General features: G+C 44.4%; 1 long non-coding RNA gene across 2 annotated transcripts in view; it reads left to right on the top strand.

The window, feature by feature from the left end:
* The window catches only part of LOC149915130 (uncharacterized), a 218,773-nt gene that overhangs the window by 60,625 nt on the left and 135,426 nt on the right, over positions 1 to 22,722 (top strand). The window contains exons 1-2 of one of the 2 annotated variants that reach the window (XR_016459679.1): positions 19,346 to 20,015; positions 21,626 to 21,807. This is a non-coding gene — a long non-coding RNA (uncharacterized LOC149915130). Of the gene's footprint in view, positions 1 to 19,345; positions 20,016 to 21,625; positions 21,808 to 22,722 lie in introns of those variants that run through there. The other variant, XR_016459678.1, reaches the window with a different exon arrangement.

Here is a 22,722-nt window from a genome sequence, read left to right as displayed (position 1 = left end):
GGCCAGATTGATGTAGAACTTTTCAGGTAAACTGCATTATCCATCATCGTGTCTTAAACAAATCATTTCGAAGCCTAAATTTTATTCTATCTCAACTCTGCTGAAAACATGTCAGCCATAATGAGGTGGCTCCTCTGTTCCAAAAGTGCTATTTTAAGTCCTATTCCACATGAAAACTGCTGGAATAGATAAGAAGCTAATTCTTGATAAAGGACTTTCACTGTATGTGACCTGATTCTTTTTGCAAGAGATTATTCCATACGTAGAAGAAAAGGGACACCCAGCCCTTTACAGATTGGATCAAGGAAAGTTGGTGGCACTTCACCTGGAAGCTGGAACTCCAGGACAGCTGTCAGCAGCACGAGGTGGGTGCCCAGCGTCCCATTCTGCTCCTGTGCCAAAGCCCTGCAGGTCCCAGGGCTGTCAGCACACTGCAACAGCAGCACCGTGCTGCTCCTGCCTTCCATTAACACGTGTTGTGAGAGCAGTTCTGCAGAGAATTGATTTTTTTGGCAAGGCTGTGCAACTGAAAAAAAAAAACGACGACAGAATCACCTGAAACTCAACTTTGTATTTTTCCCCCTCCTTTGACTCTGAGCACACAGCTTTCCCTTCCAGGCAGTAACTGGGATTACTTCTATCACCCTCTATGGAGTATTATCTTTCTAATCTATCTCTCAGTGTTTCGCATCTGGATTTGAATTAATTAAATTGCGTTGTCATTTCAGTCATGAATGCTCTAAATTTGCAGTCTTTGAAGATCTGTTTTACCTTTGCGTGCTCATTTTCATTTACGCTCCATTTAAAAAATGAATAAGTCCATTGACATTTTCAGCAGGCTTTTTTTTTCTTCTTTCTTTCTTTTCAGTCGATTTTGTAAAGATTGGGATCTGAGGTTGAATTGAGCATCCTGAAACAGCAGCATGTTTCAGGATTCCTCCAAGTGGTGCCATTGGCAGGCAGTAATGTGAAGGCAGTGTGAATGGCTGGGAGTCACTGAGTTCTGCCCAGCTGATGTTGCTGTGTTCTGTACCCATGGCTTGCTGCTGCTCACAAAAGCTTGCAGAGTGCTGGGGAGTCAGTCGTCCTCGTGTGTTTTCTCACCGTTCTGAGTTCATTTGTTGAATTATCCACTAATTCATCCCAAATAAATTTCATTGGGCTTTCTGCCAATATTTTTCATCAGAAATGACATGAAGACAAATACTGTCATTATTTGTCCAGCTGTGCAGCTACATTTGTATTCTCTGCGGGATTGAACCCATTATCAGAGCTAAATAACACTGATAATAAGAGGGATATCTCTCCACTGCAGTGCATCTAGTGTCAGCACACGCACCTGAGCAATATCAAAACCCCTCTGTGTTGATTTGATAACCCTCCACACCCACTTGGTTCAGATGTAGCCTTGCTCTGTAATCTTCCAATTGAACATTTTTTCAAGAAAAAGCAGCCATGTTTTTTAAAGCAGTTTGTTTCCCAGCAGCGTGTTGAATTTGATGAATCCATATTTCAGGAGGGGAAAATAAATACTGAGGCTCTTTCAATAATACATCAATATCCTGTTCCCAGATTGTCAAAACAAAACATTTTTATTTGTGTTTCAAGTGCCTTTTATTCAGAAGTATCTTTGCTTTCCATTATAAATATTCCTTTAAAAATCTGTAACCAGCTTGGCACATTTCTCTTCCAGAAAACAAAGTATGTTCATTACACCCAAATTCATTTCTCTTAGCACAGGCAGGACTCTCATTGGTGTTTTTACTTTCAGGCTGGTTTTGCAGCTCTCATGTGCAGAGCATTGCAGAAATCACCCAGGCTGCTCTGGTCCTGTGCTGAGACATGGATGGAGAGGCACCGTGTGCTGCAGCCTTCAGTGCTCTGCACCAGGCCTGGCGATCCAAAGCTGCTGTCTTTGGCTCTATCAGCTCTCTCAGATTAGACTGAGATTAAATATTTTGTGTATGTTTTCATGGGAAAGATTAATTGACGTTATTATAGGTTTAATGCTTCAGTCTCAATTTGCATTTTAAACGGCGCGATCTCATCTGCTCTCAGAATACCACTTTTTGTGTTTACCATTTGCAATTGATTCTGTTTGATAGGTTATAATTAAAGCAGGCACATTGAGGATTTAATAGTGCTTCTTATTGTTACAAAAGATTAAAAGGGTGTTAGAATTCATACTTCAAATTAATGACTTTGATTAAGAAGAGCACGTGGGGGTCCTGCAGTCCTGACTCTGTTCTGACCTTGGGAAAGTCACCTGTGCTCAGGGTCTTTTCTTAATGAGCAGAGTGAACTCTGTGGCATCTCAGCCAGTTCTCACTTTGATGAGATCCCTGGGCTGGGAAGAGCTGCTCTTAAAGACCCATTCCAGCAGTGCTTTGGCAGGAGGGAGCTCAGATTCCACACTCTTCCAAGTCCAACTATGGGTGTTGTAGCAACTTGTGTTGGGCTCCTCTGAAGAAATCTGTGTGCAATGCTCATGTTTCTTTTTGAGTTTCCTTCAGTTTTTGCTGGGCTGAAAATACATCCTGGCTGCAGAATGGGACTGAGATGTTAGGATCAGTGTGCTGGAGACTTCCTGGAGCGCTGTCTTGTGAAACACAACGTACATCATCTATCCTGAGAGCAGTGATGGGGAGAAGTTCAGTTGTGCTGCAGAGCATTGTCACATAATGAATGCACAACCTAAGAGCTGTTCCATTGAAATAGGGAAAATTTCAACTTTGCTGAATTGAGAGGTAATTTTACTTAAAAAATTACTGTGAAAGATGTTCTTGTTCAGTCATCTCTGGCACGTGCTGTATTTTCTGCAGGATTCATCCAGAGCTGGTGGCAGGCTGTGACGTGGTGCTACAGCCACAGAAAGGGAAAATGTATTTAGCCTGACATTGAGTTCACCAAAAAGGAAATGTTTTAGTTCAACAAAAAGCAGTGAAATCTTTCAGCTTGGAAAATGTCAACCTGTTTCTTCTCATTTATAAATGTCTCACTGAAATGCTTCTGGAGTTTCAGTCCAATAACAAACATTCGCTTTCCATCACAGTTTGGGATGAAAACGAAGTACTGAAACAGAAGATTTGCACTGCATAGGAATCCCATATTTTGTGCTGCTTTAGCCATATGGCTTCTGCTTCATGCTCAGAGAACCTGATGTGTGAAACGAGAGAGTAATGAATGAAGAGCATATTCCATACATTGAAATGCTCTTCTTTCCTCAAATATCCCACTTTTCCTGCAGTTCTAGAGGTGAGGAATGAGTGATGTTCAAACCATGAGTGTTCAATAGGACTGCACGGTGTGGAGGCTTGGGCTGGCTTTCTTTACATCAATTTCTGTGACTAAATGGAAATCTCGCCTAGCAGAAACATTGACTCAGAGAGCTTTTGAGAAATCAGACAAATCCATGCAGCGCTGAGTCATCTCTTGTTTACACTGGTGTAAATTGGGAATGAGTTTGTGAAATCCCCTGTGCATCACTGCTGCAAGTCAGAGGTTTGCCCTGAGCATCACTGCTGATCCCTGCCAGGGTTTTGGTTTGGTTGGAGCTGGGGCTGGGAACCTGGCAGGGGCAGAGCTGCACAGTCTGTGATGTACAGAGGTTATTTCTGCTGCTGCCTCTTTTCCTGAGCCAACCACGCAGCTTTTGTGCAAACAATTCCTGAAGGAAGGAAGGAGGGAATCTCTGAAGGTGTGCTAATGCAAGCTGCACCTGATCTGAGCTGTGTTTTGGGTCAAAATAACCTTGTTTGCTGCTGGCCAAGTCATGAATGGGCAGATCACCTCTCAGCCCTGCACCAGTGCCTTGCTGCTGCGATGCAGGTGGGGCTGCCAGCTGCAGGCGTGGGGCTGAGTCTGAGCAGTGCTGATTTACATCAGCTGAAGGCTGTCATGGTCTGACATCCTTCTTTTTCCCTTTGAGGGCCAGAGGCTGGATGACCGTCTGCTACTGTTTGCTATTAAATTATTCATCTCTAATAAGAGCTGAATTAAAATTACATGAGACGGTTGTATAACAGCAGAATGGAAGCTAATAGCAGAGAATGCATTTGCTCAAATTTGTAAAGGATGCAGCACGATCCTTTAACCAGTCTTGTTAACTACTGCTAATTTTACTGTGATCGCTTATTTTGTGGAACTAATCTCTTCATATCTACCTGTGAACAGAAATTTACTTAAGTTAATGGAACCTGTGGGATTTATCCACATTTTAGTCACAGTCTGAGCTGGTTTTCACTCCTTACAAGTGTTTAAGTGCACAAAGAGTGTTATTAAAGCATTTTGTAAAAAGTGGGTGTGTTAAAAGCAGAATTCTAATTGTGGTTGTTAATTAACTTATTAAGTTATGGTACAGCTAATTTCTAAAATATATTTGCCCACTTATCCAAGGCTGAATGTAAATATCTCTTTTGCTGATGCTTAACTTCAACTTTGCACCCAGAATATCTTCAGCATTTCTTCAAAATGAGGTCATTGTTAACTTTGAGATGAACTGTGTCCCTGGAATGGCAAAGGAAGGAATTTGTTTCACCTGCCTACATGAGCCCAGCTGGCTTCATGCAGATTCTAGGCAGGCATGTGTGGAGCAGGTTAATGAAAAGGCAGTTGCCACCTAGCGAAGAACTTAGCTTGATATGTGTGCAAACTGAAGCTTGGAGGAGTGCATGTGACACACTGGAACAGGTTGCCCAAGGAGGCTGTGGATGCCCCATCCCTGGAGGCATTCAAGGCCAGGCTGGATGTGGCTCTGGGCAGCCTGGTCTGCTGGTTGGCGACCCTGCACATAGCAGGGGGTTGGGACTGGATGAGCATTGTGGCATCCTTTTCAACCCAGGCCATTCTGTGATTCTATGACATGTGCTGGGGCAGGAGCCGTTGCCTGGCTGTGGATCCTTGGTTATCCGTGCCCTGGGACTCGTGGACTCCAATGTGGTGGTGATTGGAGTAAAACCAGCAATGTGTGCTCAATATGGGACCTGCAAGATACCTCTTTCTGCCTTGTGGAAACAAACTTTGCTCCTTAAGATGCCCTTAAGCCATACAAGAACACATCCACCTTTTAATAAATAGCTCAATTTTCTTTCCAGATGCTCCACCTGTGAGTTGTCAGCAAGAGAGCCCTGCAGCAGCACAGTCCATGCCTAGTGCCAGATTTATGGCCTCGCAGTTGGAATTGGCACTGAGGCATCTGAAGCAAGGGGCTGTCAGGAGCATGAAAGTGCTGATTCTGCAGTTCTGTTCATGAAGGGACAGGAAGGAGTACCTGAGGCACTATTTCACAGCGTTGTAGATTCATGAGGCAGTAGGTAGGATCATGAAACAGAGTCCTTGTAGACTCCTAGGCAAGAACGGAGGGAGTTGTGACTGTCTTTTGACAGAAAGAGGAACAGCAATCAGACCTGTGCTGTGAAGGCCTCTGTTCCTTCACAGCATAAATCAACATGGTTTCAATCTCCGTGAAGGAGATCCAGTTCAAGTTCAGTCTTCGTTGTGAATTTTTACCAGCTTTACTTCCAATCTAATGATATCTTCCTGTCATGTCTGTCTGCCTGTGTTTCTCAGATTCAGCCAATTCCTCCCAATCAGTGATGGGACCATTTCTCTGGCACAGAGCTGGAGCTGCCTTAATCCCAGAGAAGCTGGGAACCAGCACTTTGTCAGCAGCAAGAGCAAAGAATGGGCTTAGTCAGCCCCTTTAGTTACTTACCAGCCCCTTGCCAGCTATTAGCTGCACTTTGGACTCAAAGGATGAGATTTTTCTAATGAAATTTAAGCTGACAGCAACCTGGTTCTCATCCAAGCACCTCTGCATTACTGCCAGGGAAAAGAGAAACAGGGCAGCTCCAGGGGTTATGCATCTGACTTGCCAGAGGTATGTCTATGGGAAGGTACTGATCATATTCCCCATGTCAGAGGACTTTGGAGCTTGTGCTGGTCCATGCATGCTGAGATAGGATATGCAGTCTCACCTTCAGACAGAGTTGAAGCCGCCCTAAAAAACAGAGTGGGCAGGAAACCTGTAATTGGTGCAGTAGCCTGGTCCTGTGCTCTGCACTGGGCTTTGGTGGTGGAAACACACACACACACACGAGCAGAGAAGAGCTGAGAGGTGCGTGGAGCTGGGAATTACACAGCATCAGGTTATTTTACGGTGATATTTTTGTTCATTAACTCTCTGATCTTTCCACATGCTGCCATCTGTAGAAAGCACACATTGTACATATGGGATTTTTATTCATGCTGTCAGATGGAGCTGGATTATTTCCAGTTACATCAGCTCCTTCCCATCAATATTCAGGCAAGAAAGAAAAAATGACTTTCTGTACAGCATTCTTGCTAGAGTTTTAAAATAATGTTCTTTTCCCTGTTGTTTTTCTGCATCTCTGTTTCATAAACATTGTTTTTCGTTGGCCTTAAGTTCCCCATTGCTTCTATCCTGATCCGCACCATTTACTTCCTTGCTGGAACCTATGTTGTCAATAGAGCTGGTCAAATAAAGATAAAACCAATTAGGGAGTGAACATCAGGCCGGGCTCTGCTGGTGTCAATCCAAGCTTGAGGCAGCGGTGTGTTCCAGCATGGGGCAGTGCAGAGGGCTGTGCCCTGGCATCCCACTGGAGCTCGTGGCAGGGACACAGGTCCAGGAGGAGATGGGAAAAGGCTCAGGCTTTTGCACCAGGCTCATTGCAGAAGGTTTCTGTTGTCTGGCATTTGTTAATACCCACAGACTCCTGTCCTCCTTTGCTCCTCCCTCCTTCAGTCTCAACCATTCTTCTCTTTCCCTTTTTAATTTCTCTTTCTCTCTCTCAGTCCAGCTGCACCCAGGTGGTTCAGGGAGCAGATCCACCTCCTGGCTTATAGTGCAGGTGCCTTTCTGGTCTGTATGGGGGAGTGACAGGTTTGGGCAGTGCCGTGGCAGCAAGGGACTTCTTCCCTTCAGTGAAACCTCACTTCTTAGAACATGATCTGTTAAGACTGCTGAAGTGTAGAGGAAACCTCCCTTTAAAGGCCCCAGCAATAGAGAAAACAGCCTTTGCAAACTCTTCCACTGTTCAGCTGCTCCATCTGCCTGCTCTGTTTCCTTTATTGTTTATTGTATGTCTGCTGAGCTCCTGGTATGACAGCAAGTCTCCACGGGTCACATTATCACTACCAAGGCAGTAATTAAATGAGTACTAAGAAATGGCCCTTGGAAAAGGTCCCCTGGGCATATTCTGGTTCTGCTAATAAAGAACTGAGGGCTGAGGGATACAAATCAAGGCTTACATGTCACCCTCGTATTGAACGTGGATGTTCTGAAATCCACGTTCGTTCTTAGCCCTGGAGGTTTCTATCACTCTCAGTCAGCCATAGAGAGAACACAGGTTCCCTGTATTGAATACCGCAGTATTAATGGTTGTGTTTCTTGCCCCTGGCACATGATAAAATTGATTCTGCAGTGATCCCTCTCTGTGGGGTGGGTGGCAATAGATGGACCACAACCACTTCCTAGCTGCAGGGACAGAAGCTTTCCTTAGCTGCTCAGTAACCTAACTGCAATGAAACGTGCTTGCTTTGGTGCACAAACAGCCTTTGCCCTCAGCCCTGGCTCCTCTGTTCTGCTCTACCCAAAGGGTGGCAAAAAAGGCCTCTGCAAAAAAGCTTCGTCTGTTGTAAGTCACTGCTGGAAAGGGGAGCAGTTCCAAAGTAACAGCCCAACGCCCCACCTCCCCTCCGCTTCCCAAACAATCAAGTTCCCCTGAAACTCTAAAGCATCACCAAATGGTAGCCTGCTTTTTCAGGGAATGGATTCCTTGGGGTATCTTCAAGACAAAGCAAGCTGCAAGATGATCTGAAAACCTTCGCTTGGCTTCCATCCTCCTGCGATCAGCATTCAGTTGCACTGCTGGGAGGCCGGACTTCTCCCACCCAGCAGCAGCACAGAGGAGCAGTAATCTTGACAAAATCTAAATAGAGGTGTCTCTAGTAAAGTGTAGGGGAAAACAATGGCCAGGACAGCTTTTGTGGAGTCCATAAATCCGTGTGCTGATAAATTACTTCAGAAAGTGCATTGCACAGACACAGAATCCTAATTCACAAGGGGCAGCTGGTGATAATGACTTCACAGGTTGCTGTTACCGGGGCATAGCCGCTCTATTTTTCTCCTTTATGGCCATCTGTTTTCAGGAACACATCCATCAGGAAAAAAAATCCTTTCTAAATGTTGAATTTATTTGATGGCCAGCCAAGTGGCAGTGCCATACTGAGTGGCTTGGTAGCTAATATATAGTTCAGCAAAAGCTTTGCGCTCGGTTTCCCCCTCAGAGCTGGAGATGACTGAGCTCTGCTCATGGGCCCATAAATTCCTTGCTGCTCTCCTTCCTCTAGGCTCTTCCAGGAATTAGTGAGAAACTTCCTGATGCTTGACTGTGGTCCTCTCTGAGATAATTTTAGGTGATTAAATGGTGGATGAGTGGTTGCTTCTGACTATTCAGACCTTCTGCCACTACTCAGATTGTATTCTTCAAATGGAATCCCTGGGGATTAGGAAGAATATAAGCATCGTTGCTGCATTCATTGGCTGCTTAATTAGTAATTTTGGACTGGTCTGCACAAAAAAACCCTCTCCAACTTGAGCAAAATGGTGTTTGAAACTCAATCTAATTCATTCAGCAGCAGAGCATGATGTCCAGAAGCACTGAGAAAACAGAACTGCTCCAATAGCTGAATGCATCTGAAATTCATGACTCAATCCCCCTAAAATTGGCTTTAACAAATAATGAGTTTAATTTTTCTTTTATTTGATTTTTCAGCGGTAATTTTACACTCTTATTTGCTTTTTCCTCCCATTGTCTAGTCACCATTGTAAGTTTTTTTTCTGATTTGGGTGGACTGTGAAAAGCTTATCTTCTGTAAGGGAAGGCTGGGAAATGAGAAACTGGGTCATTATCAGCAGACTTCTAAGAAAATAATGGCAACTGACAGTGGTAGATGTTTATCAGGAAGATGTTTACAAGATAAATAAAAGCAATGACTTTATTGGATCCAGAACAGATACTTTTTCCCTCCTGGGAGATGAGAGACAGTGTGTCAGCTGGATTTGTGTATGGATGGCAGCTTGTCAGCCCTGGGTGTAAAAGCTTACTCTCTGCCTTCCACTTCTCTGGGCAGGACAGCTTCAATGCATGTATTTGCAAGCCAAAAGAAGCACTGGCATCTTCCTCCTGCTCCCATTGCTGTTCTTAGGAAGAAGTGAAGAGTGGGATGGACACCAGGGATGGATGCAGCCAGGAGTGTTGAGCCATGTGCCCAGTTCTCACTGCTGCATTGATGGCTGGTCAGGCACAGCCCAGGTAATGCTGAGCAGGGACTGCTGTGCTTGGATGCACGACTTTGCTTTGTGCTTACATGCAGAACTCTGCTTGTACACCAAGCAAGTCCTAGATCTGTGCTCCAGCCAATGTTTTATTAAATCACAGTTGTACAACAAAATGAAATCTCAGCTCAGCATCAGCCAGAACCGAATGCTGTATATCACAAAGATCAGAACCTCAGGCTATTTTTTACTGTTGTTGTTTCTGTTTCAAAGATCTTTGCAGTGAAATTCAGTGACGTGTCATCCTCATACAAATTCCTATCCTTGCTGCTGTTTAAAGCTAACACAGAACTGATTTCTCAAGGCCTCAGCATCCCTGAATGATCGTTATTTTGCCAGCAACCACTTCTTCTTTGCCCCAAAATAGTGACAGGTAAATTAATGTATCTCCATTGAGCAGGTGGGCAAAGAAAGTAAAGGTTGTTCAAGTGATGTAGAAATTGCTGGTTTATTTATTGCAGCTATGTCTTGATGAAGCAAAGTCTGCTTTCTAGAGCAGTAACTCTTCTTAATATGTAATTTTAACATAGTAAATGTGTTAGAAGTCTGTATGTTGTGTATCTACATGGCCTTGTTTTGTTTAGGTGACACAGCCACTGGAGTTCAGGGATCATTTTGTTCCATCATATTCTATGCTTCAGCTCCTTTGAATTAACTTGACCAGCACAGGATTAAAAGGCTTACATCTGAGATCTTATGATCTTATGTTTTTTGGCCTTGTAGGGTTTGCTAGAACAAGAATCAGAAGTTGGAAACAGCAGAACCTTGGACTATCTTTGCTGGTTTTGCTAGGAGTCTGAAACCTGGTGAAAGCAGCCTTGCTTGCAGAGTCAGCAGGACTAGCTGCATTTGGGATTGAAAGAGAATTTCTCTGCACAGATCTTCAAGGAGCATAGCAGGATGTCCCAGCTTGTGGCAGTGTCTTTGTCACTCACTGCAGGCCTGCAGTTAGGAGGAATGAATGAAGGGACAGCCATCTTCAGCCTGTGCCCATGTCAAATCTAGGGGTAGAACTGGGTGATTGGTGAGGTCCCTTCCAACCCAAGCCATTCTAGGATACTGTAAATAATTCCTGGCAGCTCCTTTCAGACATTCCAAGTTAATGGGATATGTTCAGAATTCTTCTTTGGGTTTGCTGTCTGAGTTGAGGTTTGTGTTACAGTGCTCTGAGACCAACCTTCACAGATAACCAGCTGGGCCTTGGCAGATTATAGTCACTTCTGACATGGCTCGCCGTGCTGCCAGCCAAGGAGAGGGATGTTTTGGAAGGTCTGATCAGGACAGCATCCTGCTACCACTGCATTTCAGTGGGACAGAAGAGATCGGCGAGATGGACCAACTGCCCAGGCTTTAGGAACTGAATTCATTAACTCTGGAGGTATCAGAGCAATTCCTTTAAGCTTCCAGGCCCCTTCTGCCCAGGCAGCCAGGTTATGCTCTGAATGCCCACCTGATAAAATTAGTTTCTTGGTAGTTCCTCCATGGGGGACAAAGGCTTCTTAGCTCACAGGCCTCACTGTCTGAAAGCCTTACGAGCCTCCTTTATGGATTTATAGTCAAGAAAATGGAAGTCAGAGCACCATTGCCTGGCAGATTGTGCCTCCGTGCCAATCATCTGCATGATTTTATAACCTGTTAAATGATGAGCTGTGATGTTTGATGAAGCTGTGAATCGATCTGGGGTGACAGGCAATAGGGGCGTATCAGTTGGGAGATAAATCTCCCTGACTGGCATCCACAGACCGGAACAGCTCTTCCTTTTGCTTTTTAGTGATCCCTGGCTTTGAAAGTAGCAGTAGGAGATGTGTATCAGCAGAGAGGTTACATCCTACCAAGGTGTTGGCATGCGGTGACAGTGAAACGATGCATCAGAGGAAAACAGGCATTTAGCATATGGAAGCTTGGGTGCAGTGTTAGCAATGCAGACTGTTTCAGTGTGATCAATGTGCTTTTGTTTTTGTAAAAAGAAATCATTGCTGCAAGAGTACAAATATTCAGAGCAATCAAATTGTATCTCCCAAGAGTTGTCTTCAACAGTGTTTGGTATCAGAGACTTCATGGCATTAGATTTCATTAGTTTGATTCTTCCTGGTAGAACATACCACGTCTAAAACTCAATGTATTCTTAAGATGGAGAATTTCTGAATTCCATTATTATGAGAAAAGTGATGCTAAAGGCAAAGCAAATGCAGCATGTGCAATTCAGGAGGTAGATTGGAAATGGTGTTTGTGGTTATACATGGGTTAAAATCCTGAAGTTACAACTTTTATTTTCAGCTCTGAGGGTTGGACCATCTCACTTTCCTCACTTTCAGCTGTTGGTGAATTTGTTTTTGTTTTTTTTTGCTTTCTCAATTCTGTAAGCAGGACTCGGACGAGGTGTCTGAAGCTGTAATACTTTTACTGTTTCTTCAAAACAAGAACACAGCTGAGGAATTCTAGAGCAACTCCATATCAAGTATTGTGTTTGGTGTTAAAGCAGGAGCCTGGCTATCAGCTGAGGGAAGGAAGGTACCCCCTGAGCTGTGCACTGCAGCCAGCCCAGCAGAACTGCAGGGTTCTTCTGCAGTAGAAATCAATGACTGTGTTTTCTGCATGGCTCCAGACTGCAGTGAGCCCACCCTGAAGCAGCTGCCAGAGCTCCCTGGGAAAACCTGTGCTCCTCTGCTGTGCTCCAAGTGGAGCATTGGATTAGTTCAGGGCTGTTCCCAGTTCTGTATTTAACTGCTGGGCTGAAATGTTTCTGTCTTGCAGCCACTGCAGATATACAGCTGATACTCTGAGAAATGGGAGCGTGTTGTACAGCTCTATGCTGTCCCATTTCAGCAGCAGATAAATAAACACAGCTCTGTGCTACATCATTTAAAGTCTCATGATTATGGAGATTGGGAGAGAGAGATCGGTATGAATGTCGAAAGCAAATACCTCTCTCTAATTACATTCCTCCAAATGTATCTCTAGCACACAGTTTTACAATCAGCAAGTTATTAGCCACTTCAGATGGAATTGCTGCCAGTGCTGCAGGGATATTAGTGCAGGAACCACCAGTTCTGGGCACAGCACAGGCCTTGCTGCTGCTGTCCTGCAGCTGGAATGTGTTCCTTCTAGGGGAAGAAATAGGGGAGGAGAGGAGTGAGACACAGACTGATGTACGAGCATGGCTGGGACTGGGAGAGAAGATAGAAAAGGAACACTGTGTTCTTCTGAACATAACTTTCTATATCTGTGTTTTTAAGGGTTTTTCTGAATTTTCCCCTTTGCTATTTTAATATTTAATTAAGACTGTCATCATCGTAATAACAGCCACAGGATGGGGGTGTTTCTTGTTGACTTGGCAATAACTCTGTTCTCAACTAATAAACAGCAGTGCTGAATATTCCACTGCTGCCTTTTAGAATTTATTTTATCTATGATATGGTTATTGCATCCCATAAACAAGAAGTATCCTCAAGTTGCCATTATAATAAAACTGTTACAATGCGCTGCGTTTTATATAGGAATTACAGAATGTGCTTTTGCTTTTGAAAATTTATATATTTAGTTTACAGATTTATGTGCAGGGTTGTTTTTTTTTGCTACAGGTTCAAGTGCATAATGACTGCACTCGGAGTATGAGAGCACACTGATGTTGGTGTGTGCAGTGTGGTTCATGTTGCTGTGCTGGTCCAGCACGAGGCAGATAAATGAGATGCTGTAGGTACTTTGGAATCCTTTTGGAAAAAAGCCTTGTTTTAGAGATAATGTAAATTATTATTTCCAGAATAAACAGCAGATTTCCTCCATTCCAGCTTAACTCTCTCCAATGAGTAAGCCTGGAGAAAAAGTAGATGTTGTATTAGCAATAGAGTTTGGGCATCTGGATACATTGAATGCTTCTTCTACACTCATAATGCTATAGCTGCAAAGAGCTCAGTGGCATTATTGCACCAGCTGGGTTTTATTTAAGCCAACAGGGGAAGAAAGAAGGCAGGAGGGAGAAAACAACCCATCTCCTGCAGGCTCAGGAGCCCTTTGGCCATTCCCTGTGTGCCCAGCCTTGCATGGCAGCACTCCTCTTCAACCTATGGCTGTGCTGTCAGCCTGCACCATCCCTAACCTCTCAGCAGCCATTTGGGGTGCTGCTTTCTGCAGAAGCCCACTTCGTGGCAGAATCTTGGAGCTCTGTCATATGCTTTGTGCTTGTGCTCTTCGTACCTGAATGCAAACAAGCGACTGGGCTGAATGGCAAAACTTGAAGTTTTAAGACTCTGGGAGTAGCTCCCTTCAGCAGGCTTCCAGAGCACGCAAACATGAGACAGGGAGCATCCAGTGGTGTCAGGGATGCTCTGGGCAGGTCGAGTCTTGGCACGAAGCAGCAGAACAGCAGTGATTCCTCTGTCAGCTGCCTCTGCAGCTGAGGAGCAGCTCAGCCTCAGCGTGTTTCATCTGCATGAGGTAATTATTTTGCAGAGAAGTGCTCCGGCGGGAGAGGAAAACTGTGTGCTGGTGAAGGAGAGAGTGCATAAGAACAGTGAGAGCCTGATTTGCATTAACCTTTCCACCCTGCATCACTTGAGTGACATTTTATGAGTAACCACAACTTACTGTGAACTCAGAAGTGGTTCAAGAGTAAAATTGAATGGAACAAAGAAGAAATCAAAGAGGGTCAAAGAGAGCTGCAAGTGGGAAGTGTTGTCTGCAAGGGCACTCGAGGGAGGTAATTAGACCAAAAATTCTGGGTGGGATGCAGCTGATGGCATTATTCCTTGTGATGAACGCCCTCAATTACTTGAACCCAGCCCTTGTGCTGCCATAGTGCTCAAAGTTGAATGAGCCCACTGCTTTCCAAACCATCTTCCAAAGTGATACAGTTTTATCAATTTGCTTAATGCTTGATAGAATGCATTTGCTGGTAATGTTTTTTTTTTTTTTGGGTGCCAAATCAGCTTGTCTAAAAAAATATCAAATAAAGCTGTGAAAAACTGGGGCAGAAGGGTGAAGGTTTTGGTTTTCTTTATCACCCCTCTGCTGCCTCTCTCTTTTACTGTCTGATTTATTTGAAAAAAGTGAACAGGAAAGCAGTGACCGATTAAAAGAGAGAGATGAGACATGGAGGAGATCTGTGAAATTGTGCAAATGTAGGAATTGTTTTTTCATGACAGTCTGTGACATTTTGCATTCCCCTCTGCCTCATCCTCTTTGTTTTCCCATTATCTGTACACATCCTGGACACCCAGCCCCCAAAACAATGAAGTCAAGCAATTAATGTAGAACTGGCGCACTCTATTTTCTACATATCTATATTCTGTAACCAAGGAGGCATCTGAAGATCTCCTAAGCAAGGCAAAGGCCGGCCCCTCCAGCTGCTACAACCCAGTCAGACCAGGAAAGCAGCACTGTTTGTTCCTGCCCTTCTTTTGCTGTGTCAGGTAATTATCTATGGACAGCCCCTCCAAACATCTATTAGGAAGGCAGTCAGGGTGCCTGGAGATACCACGTTTAAGCTGGAAATCCTTAGGTATTCATCCTTGCAGTATTCATAAAAAAGACTCAGCCAAGTGGCTGCTGGCTGTCTGGAGAGGATTTGTTTTTCTATTAAAAAAGCTCTTTCTTTCTTGCAAACACTGTTTAAAATAGTGGCCTGCCACTTACCGCCTTGCTTTACAATACTTTTCTGGTGTTCTTTACAGCAGACAATAAAGAGGCCAAACACAAGAAAAAACAATAGGTGTGAATGGCACTGCTGCAGAGCACGGAATGGAAGAGAGATGTGGAAGGACTTTCTAACAGGTCAATAAAATCCAACGCAATGCATGAGGTTTTCTTAAGTACAGAGTGGTGTTGCATAGAGGGATGTGGGGAAGGGGAGCTAAAGGTGGGATCTCCATCAGCTCACACAGGTGCTGTGCAGCTCCAGCAGGTCATGCCACGTTTGTGTGCTTTGTTCCTCGTCTGCATGCATGGTTTGGTGCTGTGTTGTGTCCATTTAGAGGCAGCAGTGAAAACCAAAGCATGATTTCAGGCCTGGTGGAAACGTGTCCATTGATATTTTGGAACAAAATGCCAGTTTTCATTTCGGTGAGTCTTCAAATGTCATTTATTAATTTTTAAAAATACTTTTACAAAAGTAAAACTATCATGAGCCAATATCCTATGATTACTTTGTTATGCCACATCACTTGACTTTTAAAAAAGTTTTATTTGGTTCAAAAAAGAACTTAAAAAATCAAAATAGAAATGCTCATCTTCATAATTGCAGAGTTATACTGAGAACACGCCTTGTGTTCAGCATTATCTCTGTGAGGACTGACATGTTTCATTAGAAATTGTATCTTCACATAACAGATAATTAAATGAAACTCATTAATATATGATTTGCACTGAAACCACAGCCTTCTGTGGGAGCTTTTGCTGTTTAAGTCTCCCACTGCCATAACCACAGCTTCATTTCAGCAGTGGGGAATGTGCTCAGAATGCTCACACTCACAGATGCATCTCAGGAAGGACCTCTCTGTGCCTCCTGCCCTGCTTAGCACAGTCTGAGCAGAGCCAGGTTCATGTTTGCACACATGAGAAGGGGTCCTTGTCCTGAATTTTAGGGGGCATCAGAGCCTGGGGGTCTTCTCTGTCAAGTAGCACAGGCAGGACTTTGCTGGCTCTGCTCCCTGCCGTGTCCTTGCAGCAGCTCCTTGGCATAAAGGTTGTTTCTCTCTTATGTGCACGTGTGATGCCAAGCACAACAGTGCATGGATTTGCCCCTGGAGCTTTGGCTGTGCTGTAGTAACAGGGATGCTAATATAGCCTTGGTATAGCTTCACACTTGTTTTTGGCTGAGGGAAGCAGTGCAGCCTTGAGGATAAGGCATCCATCAGTAGTCTCATCCATCAGCAGTTTGGACCATATTCCAGTTGCAAAATTACTGTGGAGTGGTTTTTATTCAAGTTAACTCATTTTTGGGTACCTGAATGCAAATGATACTAAGCTGGGAGGTGCAGTGGGTACACCAGAGGGCTGTGCTGGCATTTGAGACCAGGATAGGTGGAGGATGGGGGCAGGAGGTGCACCTGCTCTATGCTCCTCCACTGGCTGTAAGATGCATAACATGATCTGCTTATCCGTATCAAAGTGTGTCCCTTTGAGGGAAATTCCTCTGCCCTAAGGTAGGTGTTTATTAGATGTGTAGTTAGGAGCTCATCTCCTATGTTGCAGAATCAAGAGGAAGAAGTAGGCTCCTGCACAAGGCAGTTGTTCCTGTGGTCAGACAGCCCCCTTGGCTGCTCACATAATTTACCTTTGGGATAGCACTGATTGGGAAGAACCTGGAGTAACCAGCAGATACACAGATGTGTCCCCGTGAGACATCTGAGAGGAGAAGAAATTAATTCTGGTTGTTTTCTGAGTGCGGTGCTTGGACTTCGCTTGTCATTTTCTACCCTTCCTTTTCAAGGAGACTGAAAACCCTCCCCAGGAGCACTGCACCTGCCAGAGGGGTGGTGAATAATGATTTAATTACCACCACTGCATGCTCTGTGCTCACTTGCAGGCAGCACTGGAAGGAGGCTGCCAGCTGCCAGCTTCTGCTTCTCCATTAATAAAGGGTAAATGATACTTAGATAGATGCTGCTGTGCCTTGGGGTAGTGCTTTGGAAGCTGATACTCCTCATCTTTTTGTTAGTGGATTCAGATATTCAGCCTTGCCTTAAGGCAGTGGGTATCCCAGAAGATAATTCAACTGTTGCTGCATAGACTCCTGAATTTTGAAGGGTCCATGAAAGTGTTGTATTTGCAGCCAACGTATCCATCACCGTCCTTACAGCACAGTGTGCTGAGATTCATATCAATTCTCATTAACTTGAAAAAAAAAATTAGGCTTTGAAAACATCAGGGAAAAATATTAATCAAATAATCAGTTGAAAATGTGCCACAAAATAAATCTCAAGTATTTATCTGACTGAAGTTATTTGGCCGCTCTGAATGATCAGCTTACAAATTTGCAGATCGTAATAATGACCAGCAGCACCCTGAGCACAGGCTGTGTGCTGAGGGCTGGCTGTGCTCAATGGGCAATCAGGGCACTGCCTGCAAGGAGGGAGCACAGCCAGGGGGAGATGGGGCTGCTGACCCCGGATGCTGTGGCAGATCAGTGAAAAAAGAATGAAATTGTTGTGTACTGGGTTTGCTCTGCTGTCCTGCTCCTCTATCCCAGCTAGCTCAGGTCCGCAGGACAAACCTCCACTACAGCAATGATGGAGAAGTTTGAGATGGAGGAGGAATCATCTCCTCCCATCCCACCTCTCCCATGGAAGTGCACATTGCTCTGGTTACTGACACTGCAGTTGTGATAGCAGCTGGATGTATTGTGTCAGAGCAAGACACCTTCCTTTATTAACTCCAAGATAATCTCTGACTTCACCCTTCAGAGACTTGTATTAATATTCTACTTGGAAAGACAGAAAGAAAATCAATAGACTGGAAAGCTCTGCGTGTTGTTTGTGGCAGCCAAGAAGGATTCATTTGCCTTATGATGCTTTGTTGTGACAGATGGTTACTTTGTGCTGCTCGGAGGAGGCCCATCCAGCAAAATTAAGATCTTTATTGGGAGAACTCGTGACAGATTTCACGAGGGCAGCACTTTTAGGGGAGGCATCCAACAGTGCAGCTTTTACAGCACCTTCTCCGTGCCGTTACAAGCTGGAGAAGCTTGTGGCTGTTCATTTGCTCAGCAGCACTTTGCTTGTGCTGCAGACCCCTGGAAGTAGTGCTCACGTTGGCAATGGCAGTAGTTGATCAAACTCAGTTCAATTGCTCAATCTCGATTCCTGCCAGACCACGGTGAGTGGCTGCCTTCATACTCTGCAGGTGAACCTGGTAAATGAAGGGCGGGCTACAAAACACTTCTTTTCATGTTAATTTGAAAGCTGAGTAACACACTCTGCACTCCTGATAGCGGTGCGCTGCACCTTTCTAAACCACTCTACTTTCTGCAGCTCCTCCTGTAATAATTTCTATTCATTGAGAAAATCCCGTCCAAATCATGCCTGAATTCTCACCAGCCTAATTATGCTCTGCCTCCTTGCAGTGAGTTAAGCAGCCTCTTCAGTTCTTGGCCTAAAATCGGAGTTTGGCTTTTGCTAGGTATTTGTAAAGTTTTGCTTTTCTTTACTAAAACAGCTCTGTTTGATTAATAAATAGATGATTCAATCTGTCTACCTCCATTTATTTGTTCCATCAAAGTTGCTTTTCTTAACAGTTTGCCTGTTAAAATCAATAAACCTTCCCTACTGAAACAGTGCTGATAGCATCTACTGATGCTATTCCATTTCAGGGGAGCAGGCTATGCAAGGAAAGCACCAGCAGGGCATGCAGTCATTCAGCTTTGTCTGTCACCACCTGCTGGCAGGGCAAGTAATTCTCCAATCGAAAGCAAATTACTTTTGGGAAATACAGTTGCCTCACTACTGGAGTTACCATTTCTTCCCCCCCACGAACGTATGTGCTCAGTCACTGGCAAACTGCTGCAGGCTTCAGTGATGTACTGCATAACGGAGTGCATTTATTGACCAAAACAGAAGACCATGTCCAAGAATACAAAGTTTTATTGATTTGTTTTCTTGTAGATGGTATTTTCCCCTGAAAGCTGCAGCATGATCATGATTTGTTTTCATCTCTTACTTTTATATATCTATTGATTTAGAGTAGGGGAAACAAAAGGAGATTTGGAGTTTGGTCTTCAGCTTCATCCTTTGTTGTGTTTGCCTGGAAGTTGGGAGCTTTGAGAAACAACAGAAATTTATAACCTTGGGTATTTAGGCTTCATTCTCAAAGAAGAGTAGAAAATGTTCCCAAGCAGTTAATGAAGGAAATTTTATCTATACTAAGGAGAGGAACATAGAATACCCCTTTGCCAGCCATAGGTTTGGTTAAGGCCACCCTGCATGCTCAGAAATCTAGAGAGCAGCTTCGGTGTCTCCCAGCTTGTGAGGCCCTGCTTCTCTTGGGCTGTGTGTCAACTCAGCAGCACAGAAGAATACGGGCTTTTAATATGTATATATTGTATAAAAGTCTTATAATTAAATCCTAATGAAAGTCATGGTTCTCCTGGGAAGGTAGTTTGTTTATTTATTCAGATTCAAGCATATAAGCCAATGTGTTGATCCAGTATAGGAAATTACTTGCTCAGAGCTTTCTGCTGCTGATGCTGGAAATGGAAGGCTGTGCCCAGGGCAGGAAGGGACTGGAAGCTGCCTGCTGTGAGCTCACATTGGCTCCTTCAGGTTCTGGAGCTCCCATCCAGAAAAAAGAAATGAACTTCTATTTTGTCTTACAAAGACCTTTGGGATTTCAAATTGTCTTTTCTTTCCAGTGAAGAACAAATCCAGAATATTTTCTTGAAACACAGCTTAGGGTTTTTTTTTTTTCTTTCCTTTCTGCTGTCATTCTCTCTTTTTAGCACTTTCTCCCTCTTCAGTCAGAAGTGTCAAGCTTCAGAAAATTTCTCATCCAAAACCATCCCCCAAACTATGATAATTCTATAGAAATTGGCCAGAGCAGCACAGCATATTTCAGTCACAATATATTGCAATGCTGTGACCAGCAGGCTTCCTATTACAGCTTCAAAATGATGTAGACAGCCTCAGGAACATCAGATGTAGGAATCTGACCAGTGTGCAACCACGTGAGTGAAACACTCAATTTTTGCCTTTGATGCCTAGACAGTAAGTAGTGAACTGATGCTCCCAGCTGGAAAACAGACTGGCAAACTGCATCCTTCCTTTAGTGAGTGGAAGTGGGCACTGACCAGGCTGGTGAGAGGGACTGGATCCGGGCACCTCACAGCTTGGGCTCTCCTGCATTGTCACTTTGGAAGCAGGAACAAAACACTGATGGGAGATCTTCATCCTGCTGAAGGGTTGGTAACAGCAGGACAAGGGGAAATGGTTTGAAGTTGAGTGAGGGCAGATTGAGGTTGGATGTCAGGGGGAAGTTCTTTACTATGAGAGTAGTGAGGTGCTGGAACAGCTGCCCAGAGAGGCTGTGGATGCCCCGTCCATCCCTGGAGGTGTTCAAGGCCAGGTTGGATGGGGCCCTGGGCAGCCTGGGCTGGTGTGAAATGTGGAGGTTGGTGGCCCTGCATGAGGCAGGGGGTTGGAGATTCATCATCCTTGGGGTCCCTTCCAACCCTGGCCATTCTATGATTCTGTGAAGCACACAAGGCTCCCACCTTCACCACCATGAAAGTGGGGCTTGTGCCATCTGTGGATGAAGGCTGTAGGTCTCAGTAAGTTAAGCTGAGCAAAACCCCAAAGGGACAGTTCACATTTTCACTGTGGGATATCTTGCTGTTTTGCATTCTTATCCTATCCATTCCCATAGAAGGCTTTGCAAATGTCAGCTCTTATTTCCTGGGCTGTCCCAGCCAAGAGAACTCCTGGGTTGAGTTGTTCTGCTGGGGCAGAACAGCCTCACTGCTGTGCTCCAGATACATGGCCAGGACCTGGCCCTGCCTGCCACAGCAACCTGCTGGCATTGGCTCTGCTGGAACGAGGCGTGGAGAACATTGCTGCAGCTGAGAGCAGAGGTGAATACCTGCATGTTCTGAGCCAGAGGACCCAGGTTTGATTTGTAGTGCCAAAAGGCTGCTGAGGGACAGGAGGCAACATTTTGAAAGAGCTCAGAGATCCTCTGATGGAAGGTGTTACCTGGCTATAAAGCTGCCTTATTATCCTCTGCGTGGCCGAGGTGCAGGTGCACAAACCTCCATCCAAAAAACGTTTGCGTGTAATTGACTTCACCTGTGGAGACAAAGCAATGATTTTGGAGGTGGGAAGAAAGGAAATAGAAGTGTGCCTTTCTGCTCACAGCATCACCTGGTATATCTCTGGGAGAAAAGCTTATCCTGAGCCATCCAAATGGCTTCTTACATAAGCCCTCTCTGCTCACAAGCTGCATCCCATCCAGCAGTCAGTGCAGGCTGTGTTTTTTATCATTATTCTTGATGCAAAAAAAAAAAGAATTGAGACAGTATTATATTTCAATTAAAACTCCATGAAAATTTTGGCTGTGCTTTTTAATGTGATAATGTTAATTAAACTTTGCTCTCATGTTCTGAAGTCTTATAAAATGTCTTAGAAAAGGATAAAAAATAATAGTAGAAATAAAATTGGGCTATTTATCTACCAGGAGATTAAAGGGCTTCTTGTTTCCTTTGTGAATTTAGATTTCCAGAATTAAATGAGTGTGAAGTAACGACATTTTTCAGCAGAATCATTATCATTTTTATTGCAGTGAAAAATAAGCAGCATTTCCTTGCGACTGTACTTAACTCACCTAATTGCACCTCGCTGCTCACCAAGCACACCTGCTGCAGAGCTCTGCCCACCTGCACCAGCAGATGACACAACCCACTCCCTTCCTTCACCTCACTGCCAGCATCTGAAAGGTGTTCTCATGTGGAGTGAGTGTAGCTGGTAAGTGCGGAGCAATCAGCTTCTTTTGTAGCCACCAAACAGGCCAAGGAAGGCTTTCTTGTTCATTTCTGAGATTTGTTTTTATTGTGCTTACTATTCTAGGGAGGTACAGTGTGTTAAGGATGGACTTTAGAAATGTAGCTCACCACATAAACACACAACAAAATAGAAATACACTCGTATAGATAGGCAGAGCTGTTGGAGCAGAAACATGGATGTTGTAGTACAGATCCTGTGGATGGCCTTTTGTAGAGTAATTACTAAATTGCAGGATCGTTCAGAAAAGTGGCAGCAGACTGCACTGATGCACACTCTGTCCTTGTACCTGCTGGCCTGGCTGCATGGGGGCATCCAGCTGTCGTGTGCTCCTGCCTGTAACTGTGCTGCAGCTGTTTGATGGCACAGCAATGCTGTACAAAAGCACAGGGGGAAGCAAAGGCCTGTGATGCAGATCCCAGCTCACCATTCACTCGTGGTGATGCACGCAGGCATTGCTCACTTTCTAGCTGAGGCTGTTTGTCTTGTGGTGTGAGAAGGTGCCCAGCACAGCACACTGTGTTCTGGTGAATAAAAGGCAGCTCCTCATAGGTTGAAACCTGAAACGACCCTCATAAGTGAGAAGCTTCAGTCTTCTTTCCAAACACTTGCCTTCAATCTTCTGTTTATTCATCTGTTCTTTAAGACAGATATGAAAAAGCAGCATTCACTGGGTTGTCTTGGTTATCAACCAGGGCTGTCAGACAACTGAGAAATAGTGTTAATAATGTGATAATTCTCACCATGACGTTCTGTGAGAGTTTTCTGCAAAATCCTAGATTTCTAGAAGCATCTGAGATTTGGGGTGTTTATGATGGGCGTATGCATCCTTCTTCTGGTGAACCTCTTCACTGGCACTGCTCAGAATGGTGTTCAGAG

Source organism: Phasianus colchicus, chromosome 24 (assembly GCF_987193195.1).
Source record: "Phasianus colchicus chromosome 24, bPhaCol1.hap1.1, whole genome shotgun sequence".
Classification (NCBI taxonomy): Eukaryota; Metazoa; Chordata; class Aves; order Galliformes; family Phasianidae; genus Phasianus; species Phasianus colchicus.
The sequence above is the reverse complement of the archived record's forward strand: the minus strand, read 5'-3'. Positions and strand labels throughout refer to the sequence as shown.